A 10,334-nucleotide genomic window follows, 5' to 3' on the forward strand; every position below is an offset into this window, starting at 1 on the left:
TCCCCACCAAAACTTAGACCGAACCTACGCCCTTGGTTAAAACATTAGTTTTGTTGCTTCCAAATGAATTTGAACTTGTTTTCTTTGCATTATTTGAGGTCCAAAAGTGGTGCATCTTTGTTATTTCTCATTTCAGAAACATCTGAAATTCCAAGTTTATTTTATGAACAGTGGTTCATAAAATAAAGGAGAAATGTTCATTTTACTCAGACATATACATATACATATAAAAAGTAAAACCAGAGAAACTGATCATTTTAAGTTTCTCTTTAAGATCTCTTAGTTTTTTCCAGAGCTGTTTATGTTATCTTTCAGTTGCCCCCTGAACAAGTTTACTATACTATGTACTTGTACGAATGTGTAGTGGAGTAAGTTTTCCTTAGTTGCTGTTAAGTACCAGGAAACTGCATTACCTGCCGTTGGTACAAAAATAAAAAAAAAATCTGATAACTGTTTGCATTTTAATTGGTTGGAGTGTGACAGAAAGAGGGACCATAACCGCAAGAACCACCTCTGCATGCATATTTATAATTTAAGCTTACAAAGTTAGGGATTAATTGTGATTAATCACAACGTTTGATTAACCTGATTAAAATTTTTAATCGATAGTTCTAATTAGAAAATAAGCTACTATAAAAGTGACTTTAAATTCAGGTTGAGTACCAGAAATGTTTTCATTTAAACTCTTTAAGAAGTAACAAAGTAATTTATAGCCAGCAAATGTCTAGCTGAATGACTTTTTTTTAAGAATTTTTTTTTATTAAAGTTTTTTTCTTTTATACATAAAGAAAAGAGGAGTCAGACATATAGTCTATTTAAACTACATGTTCAAACAAAAACAGACTACAACACAATAATCCCTACAAAAGAACCTCATTCACTCCTGCCCAGGTCACTGCCCACTGCATCCCTACTCCTCGCAAGAATGGAGCACATTTTAATAAAAACAAATTCACCTGAAATATTATTGTATGTTTTGAAATGCGTCAAGAAAGGAGTCCCGAGTTTTTTTTTGTTTTGTTTTGTTTTTATAATTTCCCAGTGGAGTGTTGAAGACAACATCTTATTTTTTCCAGTCTCAAGCGCGTCATAAGGTCATATAAATAATGCTTGTAATTTGGAAGAGAAACACCCCTCCGTCTGATTAGAGCTGCGCGTCTCGCTAACAGAGAACAAAACAACAACGCCTGTCTTTTAGAGGCTGGTAAAGGCAACTCCTCACCACTGATGCCAAAAAGAGCCAAGACAGGGCTAGGTGTTATTGCCACTCTGAGGAACCTGGACAGCGTAGGAAAAACGTTGGTGCCAGAACTGAACAAGACGGTTTGCATTTGGAGAAGCGGGGTCTACGTACCGCTTTAAATGGAATGAGACGATGGCAGACGCTCACTTTTTCAATAAACAAGTTTAAACATAGATGTCTCCAGCTGGGAAGTCCTCTTCCTATAAAGTTTTGAGTTTGGTGAGAAGGTCTATGTCGTATTTAGCATTTTATTGTAAAGCCACGACATGAGTCCTTTAAGGGTCGGGTCCAATAGTAGAATGAAGTCCAATGATGTCGACTCTGGCAGAGAAACCAAGCCTGAAAGGTGGGACTCTGGCTTGTTAATATCTGAAAAAGTGGGATTGTGGTAGACCATATTTGTTGTCAAGTTGTTAAGATGATGCTAATTTCTTCCCTATGAAAAGGTCTGTAAAATGAGTAAGATCCTTCCTGTGCCACTCTAGGAACACCGCATCCCAAACAGATGGTTTAAAGAAATGGTTGAGTGCAATTGGTCTTACAAGGGTAAATATTATGGAGTTTAAAGTATTTTTAAACTTGCCCCCATGTTTTCAGTGGATGTTTCACAACCGGATTTAAAATAGAGTCAGATGAAGAGAGAGAACAGAGGACAGCCGGTATGAATGTATTACTTAATTTCCATTTTGGGATCAATAAAGTATTTTTGAGTTGAATTGTTGTCACTGTGTAATTCACCCAGTCAGGGCTTAAATTATGGGGAAAATACCCAAACACTAAGCATCTAAGGTTGGTAGTCCAATCATAAAATCATAAATTGGCAAGGGTAAACCTTCCACGCTCCCCTTTAGGTTTTTGAAAATGTATATTATTAAGTCTTGGGCAATTACCTAGGGAAAATATAGGATGAAAATAATCAAATTAAGCTCATTAAAGAGCATCTGGAAAGCAGTAACCATTTTGTGAGAAATCCTTTCACTTGGTTTCACAGAGGAGTCACATTTTCTGTCACTGTGATACCCAGATATTTAAATTTTTGTCTATCAATTCTGAACGGCAGATTAGTGAAATCTGACATATTTGCTTTTCTACTTTAAGGAAAAAGCTCACCTTTAGTAAGGTTCAGCTCATACCCAGGAAGCTGACCAAACTGGCTCAACAGAATGAGGTGGAAAAGAACGAAGCTGATAGCTTGGAGATAAAAAGCAAAAGATCGTCTGCGCAAAACGACACCTTATGTTCCTCTAAATGCCACATATCTCTCCTTACTGGTACACAGTGAAATGGTGGGGGGCTCTAAGCCCAGATCAAAAAGCAGAGGACAGCACTGGTGGATGCCTCTTTGTAATTTAAATGGTTTAAAAATTAGTAATTTAATCTGACTTTTCATGATTTTCCCTCAAACATTGATACTTGTGATTGTAACCTGATAAACAGTCACAAAGATTAAGGGGTGCAGAGTTACGATATGAATTTGTATTCCAAAGTAACATGAAGGTAGCCAGATTTTTGGGACTCTATAAATTTCTGCTCCTCATTACATAAATATTTTTTCTTTCCTTTTACTATGTTTAAAATATTGAATTCTTACATCTTTTCATATAAGGCATCCTCACACCGTACTCTCAGGTGTTCGAGGGCTACATACATTTCTTTTAGATAAAAAAACAAAAATATTGTGTGCATTTTTTTACCTACTCAACAATAAACACAGGGAACAGTTTAGTTAAACAAATAATCGTTTTTTGAGGGAAAATTATCTGTAAATACTTGTAGAAGCAAAACATTTAAAAAAAAGATCTTGGCTTGTCTTATTAAAAGAAACAGTTCACGTTAACATTGCGGATATTTGTGATTTTTGTTTACTATTAAAACTATTAAAAAGACTGCAAAAAAACCCATTGCTATTAAAGTATACATACTTTGTATTGTTCCTAACAAGTTCAGCTAAGACAAACAAAAAAAGTCTGACATGTACACAAATGGACACGTCTGCTCTGACCCAAATCCTGTCACACATTCAGTCGAATTTAGCTAAACACATTCCTTTTTATGTGTCTGTATTCCCCAGAACTGCAGGCTTACTTTGTAGAGCCGTAAACAGCCTGCAGCCTGGTCAACACAAGCTCTCTGACTGGGAAAGTCCTGCTGTTGCTTCATGTTTCTCGTAAAATTCACCATGATGTTAATGTAAATCCCCCAGTGATTTAATGTAAATCACTGGGATTTAGAGAGAACGGTTACTATGAAACTTTTCTGCTTAGCGACAAAGATGTGAGATCATGGAAACGGGAGTACCTGATGCATGGGTGTAAAGTTAGCATCTGGCTCTCATTTACGTCAATTAAAGCTCTGCCACTCATATAACAAATCGGAAGAGGGAGTGGGTGCTGTCTTCTCTTGTTCCTGCACCAAAGACACAAGGTGTCCCAAAGCACTCCGCTTTAATTGAATTGTCTTTTTGAGGAGACAAAATATTTTTAAACTTCTGGAAAAGAATATGGAGAGTGACGGGATCAACATTTCTCTGGAAGCGAATGATTGGTACCTTTTCTTGCCAACTTGCACGCCGCTTTAGTCATCCTGCGCGTTATTCCCCAAGACAAGAGATGCAACTGAAAGAAACAAGGAAAGCGTTAAAACATTTCCACAGGGAGGCAATTGTGTGTTGAACTGAGACGTTCTTCAATTTAAAGATTAAATATTCACCACTACTTTCTCCTGGTGGTTGCATTTTAAATTCTGAAATCTGCTGCAATGTATTTTACTGACGCTCATTTCAAATTTACTTGTAGGAAACAAGTCAAGAAGGAAAAATTAAAGAAAAGGAGGTTTTGTCATTTATTTAGGGGAAAACGACACTCAAAATATTTGCCCAACTTAATAATTAACCCTTAAATATTATTTTATTTTGTAGCAGCCTAACATATAAAGATAATTGTATCTGAACCATTGTATCATTCGCGTAAAGTTGTAATGACTTCGAGAAGGTGGAGTTTCAGAAAGAGCAAGAGCTTCTTAAAGAGACAGAGGTCCAGTTTCAAGGCGCTAAGTTAAGAAGTCAAATTTCTTTTAAGTCATATTTTATACATACAGCATTTTTATAACAACTGAAAGGTATCAGTGTCACTTTATGGAAGTAGGTGGTTTGAAAACACATAGTACTGCCCCTTTAAGAGACATGAACACCTTTGCGAGACAATGCAAGAGTCTTGAGTAGCAACAAATACCACAATGATCATCGTTCTCGATATTTAAGCCGCTACAAGAGAAAATATAATAAATCATTTTAACAAAACTAGAACTCTAGTTGTGAGCCAATGTGAGAGGAGTAAGTGAGATTTCCTGCACAACAGCAAGACTGCAAACCAGCAGCTGGTCAGTAAATGAAACCCGAACCTCCCTCGGTAATCAGACTCGCATGCCTCTTGCTGTAATGCAGCAGGAATATCTGGTTTAAGCACCTTTTTGATCACTTATATCAGAATCTATGCAGACAGAAATAAGGTCCTCCAGATTTCACTCAACAATTACTCTCGAGTTTCTTTTTTTTTTTTTTTTCGTGGTGCGTATTACCAGAGAAAGAATGGGGGGATTAATAGCTAATGCATTTTTCCGTTGTGACTGCATATTGGTTTTCCATCGAGCAACACACATGGAACTGAGAGTGGAAAAACAAAACTTCCACATAACTCAAACATATTTCTGTCTTCCACAGATCTCAGCGTTCTCCTTCGTTCTTTCGAGATATTTGTTTTTAGCTCAGACCTCTCTTGCTAAAATGTTCCAGAAGGGATTGATTTATGCCTGCATGGCTGCTTTTGTTGCTTATCACAGTCTGCACTTTGCACTGGGTGTAAAGTGACGATGGGAGCAAATCCTTTATATAACATGAAGAGAAATTATGGTGTTGGGGAGAAAAAACGTGGAGGTGCAAATAAGTGGAGAAATTTAGATTTGACCATTTCTTTACATGTCAGATCAGCAGCGCTAAAAAAACAAGTCTTCACAACACTTGAACGCTTTCAAATTTTGTCACATTATAATCAGGGATTTAATTTTTTTACTATAAGTCTGAAATCTTGGAAGAAAATCTGCTACAAGGTGCAAAAAGACTGGGGCAGAGATTCACCTTCCTGCAGGACAACCCTAAACATACAAGCAGAACTACAACGCAATGGAACAGATCACAGCATATTTCCATGTTAAAAGGGCCCAGTCAAAGGCCACACCTAAATTCAGCTGAGAACCTTTGGCAAGTTAATGTTTACAGGCACCCTCCCATCAACTCTGATGGGAGCAATGGGCAGACAGTTTCTGCCTTTCGACATCCAAACCTGGCAGAGACATACAGGGGCGGTCCAAGACTTTTTTGGGGCCCTCAGCATATTTTCATTCGGTGTCCAACATGTCAACACCAGTTGCTTTATCATTCCTAAGCTACTCAACTGTCATTAACATCATTTGTAATTAGCTTGCATCATGCCAGTCTGGCTATCGATTTTAACCTTACAGGAGTAGCGGGCTAAAAAAATATATTTTATTTAGATTTTAAGTTGCAGAGCGTGACAACCTCTTTGTTTTGGTAGAGCCTGTCTGTGTTGGTCTCTGTTTACGGATCCTGATTGGCTGTGGCCATCAGCCTGACTTGGAGCACCTGGCCAGAGATCCCAGAGTCTTAAAAGCGGAGTGACGGCTGCCACTGAGGTTTGTTTGCTCCTTCTTGTTTCCAACCAGAGACTGACGGCAGTCGCCATCCCGGTTCCTGCTGCCACTCCCAAGATGGTCACTTTTTTTTTCCTCTCATGAACTAGTTAGTGAATTATATAGACATGTTTGTTGGGGTTATTTTATTGCTTTTTGTCATAACCGGGTCGTGACAAAGTGGGGGACTCGTCAAACCACTTGTTGGGTGTTTTACTGGGGTGACGCTTTAGTCAGGCATGTTTTATCTGTTGCTGCTAAATGTTGCTGCAAATAATCCGCTGGTAGGCACAGCAGTGCATCCCCTTTGGATCCATTGCTTTTTTTATCTAGTGTTGCTGGAAAATGAAGGTTAAAAGCAGTTGCTTGGGAGACGCCGTGGTTCAGAGGCATTGACATTTTATTGCCATGTTCTCTGTACTAGTGGTGTTGGGTGTGCAAAAACCAGAGCCTAGTGTTAGCTTAAGTTTTCAGCTAGGCAGGCTTAACATAGCGGGGGATCATTTTGCGCTTGTTAGAAGCACCTGATACATTTTTGTTTTTTTCTGTATGTCAGAACAAGTGAAACTGCATTTTTATTGATCAGTGTTGGATAATGGATAATCAGTTTGACATTGGAAAAGAGTTATTAATCTTCCAGTTGGAGCGTGGCAAAACAAAGTCTACTGCAAGATCAGCTTCAGAATATTTTAACATTTTGGGTAACCGGCTAATCCTGCCCATACTTAATGACAGGAACCCTGAGACTTTGTTTCTTTTGTTGAGCTGGTTGCAGACGCGAGTCCGCTTGTCGTTTGATGTTACAGAGTGTGTTGACCGGTCGAGCACAATACCATCTTCAGAGTGTCAAGAGTTACGAAGCAGTTAAATCAGTGGCCTTGAAAGCATACGGGTTGGTTCCCAAGGCTTATTGCCAACATTTTTGTACATGGAGGAAAACTGAAAAAGAGTCTGAGATTTGATGGCACACTTTATTCACTGATGTTCAGCATTAAAAGTGGATCCTTTTGAGAAAAAGTGTGACTTGAGCATTTGGGAGCAATTTAGAAGCTCCTTACCTGAGAATATTGCTGCTTATGTCAATGATCAAAAAGTTAAAATTCCTGCTGAAGCTGCTGCATCGGCTTGTTAGGTTTTAACATACAACCTTAGTTTTGAGGGATTTCAAAGCTCATAATGCTGTTGCTGTAGACACTCATGTCTTCGGTCTCCTTGGATAGATCAGAGGTAAAGGAATGCGAAACTCAGAGAAAGTCTGCAAATTTTATTATAAGGGAAAACATTGGTTAGGTGACTGCCTTGCTTTGAAGACAAAACCAGAGATTGTTTCTACACTCTTACCAGCTTGTTTTTCGATAAAGGGTTCAGGTAATGTTGTGGTTTAGACACTTTATCTCGAGCTCCAGATGTCTACTAATCTGTCCCTTGTCTCTTTTTCCTGTCCTTCTTAAATTGCTTCCCATTGGTATCGGGTTACTGAATGAGGAGGTTTAGGGACAAGGTGGGAGTGAGTGGCTTCACATCAGGTCAATATGTAGTCTCATGTATTTTATGAATGGTAAAAGTATAAAGATCCCTGTTCCATAATTTATTGGAAACTGAACAAAGAAAAAACATATTTTTAAGTGGTGTAATTTAGAGTTAAACTATTTGGGACGGGACCCGGTTTCCATGGGTTTGTGGGGGACAGCCTGTTTGTTTTGGTAGGACCCATCTGTGTTTTTCTTCGTTTACAGATCCAGCTGTGGCTCTCAGCCTGACTGTGAACACCTGGCCGGTGATCCCAGAGTCTTAATGGTTGAGAGAAGACTGCCACTGAGGTTGTGTGTTTGCTCCTTCTCGTTTCCAGCCGGAGCCTGAAGGAGGTTGCCACCCCGGTTCCTCCTTCCACACCCAAGATGGTCACTTTTTCTCCCTCATGAACAAGCTAATAAATTATGTAGTTTTTTTCTACTTAAATTTGCCTCTGTTAGGGGTTATTTAGTTGCTTGTCATGGCCAAAGGGCTGGGTTGTGACAAAGTGGGGGCTTGCCAAACCTCTTGCTGGATGATTAATCTGTTATTTGTGTGCCAACTATAAAAACAATCTCTACATAAAAATATATATCAGATGGCATCCAAAAAATTCTGTCATATTCTATTTTTACTTGTCAATTTCTAAATGATATTCACCATTCAGTTACATTTAATTTTTATGCGATTTATTTAATATTCAACCAGTTGAACAGAGAATCCAGATCCAGTTACACAAAAAGCAGATGTAGGTCAAATTAAGCAATAAAGCAATTGATCACATGATGGATTAAATAAAACTCAGTAATTTCCTTTGGCATGATTTATTGTTTTTTTTCTGTCCGTTTCCACAAAAAAAAACTGGATGAAAAAAGCCTTCAGTCTTGGTTTCAACTGTTTTTTTTAAAGGATAGTTTTGTTTACAGTCTTTGTAATTAATTTTATTTGTTGTTTCTGTTGTTTTGTTTATTTATTCTGGAAATTTAAAATGTCTACCACTTCCAGTGTCAAATGTTCATTAGAATTTAAAGTTTACTGATCTTTGAATCGTGATGCCATTATCATTATATCACCTGCAAATGCTCTCAAAACAACAATATTATTGTTTATCGCTATAATTTCTGGGACAATTTATCATCCAGCAACTTCCAGCAACTATCATCCAACTTGTCATTGTGACAGGCCTAAACGGACGAACAGATCTAACTTTTTTTCTGCAGTGTCAAAGACTGTGACCCCAACAACTACATATAAAAATTAAATAAAAGACTCAAATTATGAACGCACAACCTCACAATGTCCTCCTGGTCCACATCTGGAGGACAAATCACAAATCTGCACTAGAGTTTAGATCAGACCTAAAAAGTCCAACCCGACCCTGTCCATAGACATTGTGTCCGAGCCCGATCCAAACCGACTGGTTGACTTTAATTAGAGGCCTGAAGTAAACCCGTAAATAAGATTATCCTGCTTTCGTTTTTAGACTGCCTTTTGAGTAAGCAGTGTAACGTCTCCCATTTTTAGCTTTTGACGTCTCCCAGCTCCATTTTGTTGCTTGTTGTAACTGCAGGGTGAGTCAGGCGCAAATCATCTGGGATGTGTGATTGATAGGAGCAGATCAGGGTTGGGGCGTTTAATTGTAACTGCTCTTGTTACAGTCTAACGTCTGCACCTTAATTTCTTTCCTCAACAAGTTAAGCTGCTATTACTCCATTTAGACCAGAGGTTCCCAAACTGTGGGTCACGCCCCCTAAGGGGGGCGCCGTGCCATTGCAGGGGGCGGGGGGTGAGGGAAGCCGTCTGGATGGCTGTGTGCGGTCGGTTTTTACCTTAGAATGGCCAACTCTCTGCTATTCCTATGTCAATTTGATACAGTAGGGGTTTCCACACTTCCCATATCTGTGTCCTCTGTCACTTTTATCAGCAGTTGAAACAGTTTAATCCGTTCTTAACATGTGGTAACCTGTTTTTCCGAGCCGCCTTTAAACACAACATGAGCGCTCCGACGCTCATGTTGGGTTTACACCTGTGCGGCAGTGAAGGAGACCTGCTGCTGATTTACAGAGCTACGCAGGTTTGTGTTAGAATAAGAAAGAAAGAAAGAAAGAAAGAAAGAAAGAAAGAAAGAAAGAAAGAAAGAAAGAAAGAAAGAAAGAAAGAAAGAAAGAAAGAAAGAAAATCAAAGACGTCTTTGGAGAATTGCAAGAGCAAATCTGATTTGTTACTCCTGTGTACAAAGTTTTATAGTAAAGGCTATTCTTGTCTATAATATATTCAAATAAGGGGTATCTTTGCTCAACCAACCAGAAGCTGCCTCTGACACTCTCTTAAACTCCCTGCATGTGACGATCTAAGGCCATTTGTCCCCATTATCTAAACAAAATGGAAGCAGAGACTCTCCTGAACTCCTGCTGTTTTATGGCCTTTCACAGATCTGTGTGAAAAGCTGGAACTTCTCCTGATTGTTTTCCCACACAGACAAATGGCAGTTCAAAAGATCTTAGCAAACAATCTACTGTAACTACAGGTAACATTAAGGTCAATAGGCCAGAATAAGTTAATAATTTTAAAATTATAATTAGGCTATTTCAATCAAGACATGTTAAGTTTTAAAAATAGCATATTCTAAATTTATTTTCTTAACACACCTCACAAACGTTGTTCAACCAGACAGCTATTTGTAATCCATACGGGAGGGGGCCCAGAAAATGTTTGGAAATCACTGGGGGGGCCCAGGAGAAAAAGTTTGGGAACCACTGATTTAGACTATAAATAGATTCTTGTTTAGTTTTCTCTGTTCTGTTCCTACTGTAGGCTTGTTGAAAGGGCCACTTCAGCCAAAGTTTTGAGCGCACTTCTCAACCAGACATGATCC

This window comes from Poecilia latipinna, unplaced genomic scaffold, assembly GCF_001443285.1.
Source record: "Poecilia latipinna isolate Pla-1442-1.1 unplaced genomic scaffold, P_latipinna-1.0 Scaffold1855, whole genome shotgun sequence".
Classification (NCBI taxonomy): Eukaryota; Metazoa; Chordata; class Actinopteri; order Cyprinodontiformes; family Poeciliidae; genus Poecilia; species Poecilia latipinna.